Source organism: Austrofundulus limnaeus, unplaced genomic scaffold (assembly GCF_001266775.1).
Source record: "Austrofundulus limnaeus strain Quisiro unplaced genomic scaffold, Austrofundulus_limnaeus-1.0 Scaffold2252, whole genome shotgun sequence".
In the NCBI taxonomy this organism is placed as follows: domain Eukaryota; kingdom Metazoa; phylum Chordata; class Actinopteri; order Cyprinodontiformes; family Rivulidae; genus Austrofundulus; species Austrofundulus limnaeus.
Window position 1 is genome coordinate 2616 of NW_013954654.1, and position 4417 is coordinate 7032.

Below are 4417 nucleotides of genomic sequence, written 5' to 3' on the forward strand. Positions count from 1 at the left end.
AGATGTTGGACAAGACTCTCAAAAAGAGCAGGAGGAAGAATAGGACTTGAGGCTCAGCACAATACAGTAAAGCATTTTAACTGAAAAAAAAAAGAAATAATCTGTACTTTGTCTCATAAAATCACACTTATGTGAATAGTAATTTAATTACTTTTGAGATRATTCACATCATGGTTTGACATTTAAATATTAAATCATGTGTGAAAGTACTCTTCTGAGAATACAGAMTATCACAAAAACTGAAGTGAAACAAAAAAAGGAAAGTAGAACTGAACACTTTAGCTTTTAATGAGTTAGGATAGATTTAGAAATACATTACACTCRATCCCAGTGAGAGTTTCAGTTAACTACAAAGACAGTTGCAGACCTAAATATTCTCAATTGTCTGATAATTGAAAGCAAAGGGGGTTCTATAGAAAGAGTTGCTTCWTAAAGATATTGTACCCTCAGTTGTGAAGACAAAGTTTAAACTGAACTTCTGCCAACTTCTGGATTTTAAGGAAGTAAGCATTTTGCAAGTGCAGTTGTCCTGAAACAAAAGAACGGCAGAAGACTACAGTGCAAGAGAGAGACATAACACCACACTGGYATTGTTGTTGCCCCAGATTATAAATGACATTCTGAATAACAGGAGCTTATTGTGAGATGTTTAAATGTATCAGAGGCATGGGACAGGAAACTTAATACGTCAGCTCTGGGAGATGGAGAATGTGACCGGCCATGTGCGGAATGCAGAGAGGTGGGAGGAAAGCAGYAATCTAAATTTCTAATGCTGAGGATGTTTCCTATTCTCTGTTTATGAAACATGGCTACCGGGACTACAAAGGTAAGGAGATCTAGCATCAAAGCCTGCCCTGACAAAAACAAAAACGGCAACAATGCTGCCGTGGAATGCACGACAGAACATAATACTCCACCTCCTCCTTCATCTCTCCCCTAAGCAGTCTCATTTGATTACASTGTAGCAGGCCCCAAATCAACGCCCTTATTCCCAGTTTTCACTCCACCACCGGTGTTGTGAGTCAGAGGTGGAACCCAACTTGGCGAAGCAGTCTGGGGACGGACAGTCAGAGAGTCGATGTTGTGGAGGAGAGTCTCTCATTGGGAGAACAAAAGAACATGGGAGCTGGTGAGCAGAGGTGTCCGTGGCAGGAGTGGAAAGTGCTCGTTGTCCTCGGTGTGGTGACTCAGGCGGAGACTGAATGTCTGATGATGGTGAGACTCTGTATCGCTTACAGGCTCCCTCAGCAGAAGCTCCTTTGCATGTCCGTCTCCAGCCACAGATTTTGCACTCTACTTAAGGCAACAAGAGTCAGGCTCAGCATTACAAGCCTATTAAAAGATACTTTTAATTATGCTCCCACTCTCCGGGGATCGCTTCTTTCGTGAGCTCTGCCTTTCTTTTGGCATGTGCATTTAGGAATGGCACAACGAGAAGCACGTGTTGTTTTCTCCTTCCAATTAAAGGGCATGTTGACAGATTAAGGCTGCTTCTGGTTTGTGCTCCAGTAACGCATTTAGGGAAGATGATGAGCACTGGGGAGCGGTGGCGACGGGTGGTGGTGGTAGGGGTCTCAGAGAGGGAGAGGCTGATAGAAGAGGAAAAAGAGAGAAAGAACATGCACATGAACCCTGAGGGATTAATGTGTTTACATTACCTGGGCTGTGATCTATCACCAACCTCGTCAACTTCTATTATGCATCACATACATAAGCATGGAACAGACCCGGGAGCCCCTGCAACTCACTCATACTATTTCAATTGGATTAAGTCAGTGCAAATATCTAGGACACTGCTCCCACAATGTGGTTTTAGCATTCTGGCAGTCATTTGATTTGTACATGGTATCACTTTACCTTTTGTACAGGAATACACATCCTATACCTCAGAACAGTTCTGGTAGTACGGCATTATTAAGATTCTCACACTTTATTTTACTTTAGCAATAAGGTTAGAGAACTTTCTTTTTTATATATCACTTCAATCTGCAGAGGAACAGACATAGTTGGAGGCTCAGAATACAATGCTGACAGTGTGTCTGGAAGAGGGTCACTGAAAGAGCTCACATTCACACTCAGGCATCATTTTCAATCAATATTCATTTACTCACTGAGTCTATTGACTCAATTCTGAAATAATGCTTCAGATCATCTGTCTTGTCATGGAAAAGTGAGAATTATCCCTCTTATACCTTCACCCATATAGAAGACGAGGCACGGGTTGAGTCTGGATACGCCCTGTGGATACAGGCGTAAATAAATATTTTTAATAAAACACAGAAAAATCAATGGGCGCTTCCTGTGATCCCATCTCAAGCGAATCAATCATCATCTGTGCAGCTGGCAGCGTGATGCGGGAGGACGGCGTGGCAGCAGATAGAGAGAGAGAGAGGAAGAGAGAGAAAGGGTGCAATCTTTGTCTGATACCTCTCATTTTGGAATCACTTCTCATAATGGGGTCATCATTTCATCACTTAGCCAATCCAGAGGTCTGCCACTCAGCCTTGCAGGGATCAGAGATAGGGTGTGTGTGTGTGTGTGTTTGTGTGGAGGGGGGTTATGGGCACATCAGGAGGAAACGCGCACACACACAGCCACTCCATACGTCTTCATTCAAGTCAATGAAAAACTAAAGATACGAATGGAAAGAGATCTAAAAATTGATCATCTCATTCCAGTTTTTGTTCATTTTTGTACTTTTTTTTAAACAAATCAAGTCATTAAACAATAAAAGAGAAATAGAGTTGAAGTATACAAAAAAAGGATGAAGGAGAAAAAAAAACAAAAAAGTATACAATGATATTACAAATACAACAATGAAACTAAAAGGGAACAAAATATTTGAACTTATAATAATGGGAAGAAATGGTCAGATATTGTTTCTTCAAAGAGTGAATAAAGCACATTTAGTCAAACTGTTTAGTCAGAGTGTGTTAGGGCAGAAGCTTCTTGGTGACTCAGGAAGACTTCCTCCTTTTGCACCTGAATGGATTCAAAACGGAAACAATCAGTCAATATCCTTCATTAATTTAAAATAAAAATAACAATGTCAACAACTCTGCAAGAGAAATATTTAATCCCCAAAAAATAAGCAAAAGCTAATCTTGATGTTGTACTTTTTAATTTCATAAAAAAAGAAAAACAATCAAAAAATCGTTACTTCACTTGAAAGTATAAGGTTATGACCTGCTCATTTACTGTTGTTTAATCAAGTGGCATAATGCACATATGTTTAATCATTTAGTAACCCTTGGAAAAAAAAAAGCAAGGTCAAAAATAAATTACATCTATTATTTGCTGCAGATCTCCCCAAAGCATTCAGAGCGAAAACTGTTTTGAATTTCAATTGGCTTCCAAGTGGCAAAAGCCCTCAGCTAATACATCAAAGAAAAATTGGTGTCAACTAATCGGTTTAGGACACATATTTAAAATGGTTTTAAAAAAAATCCCATGAATACTTCAAGCTTTTTTTTTTCCGGTTACCCACTAAAGGCTTCATGGGAGCAGTATACAGCTGACCTTGTGCGCTCCAGAAACCTGTCCGCCACTCCACATTAAACTGACTGTTTAACTCATCCAGCCGCGCAATTAGTCCGCCACAACGCATAATGTTGTGTAATAATAGCCTCTATATCCAATTTAGATTACACTTGCTCCCTCAGGCATTTTAAGTGGCATGCATCATCTTTCATTCACTTCTTCTTAGCCAAGTAAAGCCGTTTTCATGCGTCAAAACTGATCGTTCTTTCAAGGGACAAGAAAAAAAAAAAAGAAAAGGAAAGAAAAAAAGTGAACGCGAGGAGTCGATAAAGGTTTTTTTTTTTCTAGGAAGAAAAAAAATCAAGATTTTAAGCACAGACAACCCACTTTTACGCATTTAAATTATAATGCACCTTTTCCAAACGCGTAAATGAGGAGCAGAAAAAAAATAAAAGAACTTACCCCCACCTCCTCCTCCAACAGCGCAGAGTGGTGCTGAGAGGCGGTAGCAGTTACCATAACCCCGCTCCTATTAAAGGCTCCGTGATCTCAAATTGTGGGTCCTCCTCCTACTGCAGAGAGAGACTCTGAAACACTCAGGGAGGACACACACACACTCACGCACACACACMTCTTCAGCCCTCTAAACTTACTTTATACCTTAAATAAAAAAATATCCAATCTGTATGACACAGCTCACATAAATGCAAACAAAAAATAAATTAAATAAAGAATAAAACGAATGAATGCCATACACCGTGCGTTTCCTCAGCAACCACCTAGTGACGCCATCCAAAAAGTTCAGTTCAGACTTGTTAAGAAAAAAAAAATACAATTATTAGTCGACAGTCTAAACGGGGAGAATGTGCAACTGGTCTCATGATATCACTTTCATCTGATTAGGATACATAGTAGGGTCGCTGTGCTGTGTGCACCC

General features: G+C 39.9%; 1 long non-coding RNA gene across 1 annotated transcript; it reads right to left on the reverse strand.

Annotated features, from left to right (window-relative positions):
- Positions 1–264: 264 nt before the first annotated feature.
- On the reverse strand, positions 265–4411 carry LOC106537335 (uncharacterized). The gene is made up of 2 exons (XR_001312638.1): positions 3943–4411; positions 265–2982 (listed from the first exon to the last, which is right to left on the reverse strand). It is a non-coding gene; the product is annotated as an uncharacterized LOC106537335 (long non-coding RNA).
- Positions 4412–4417: the final 6 nt, after the last annotated feature.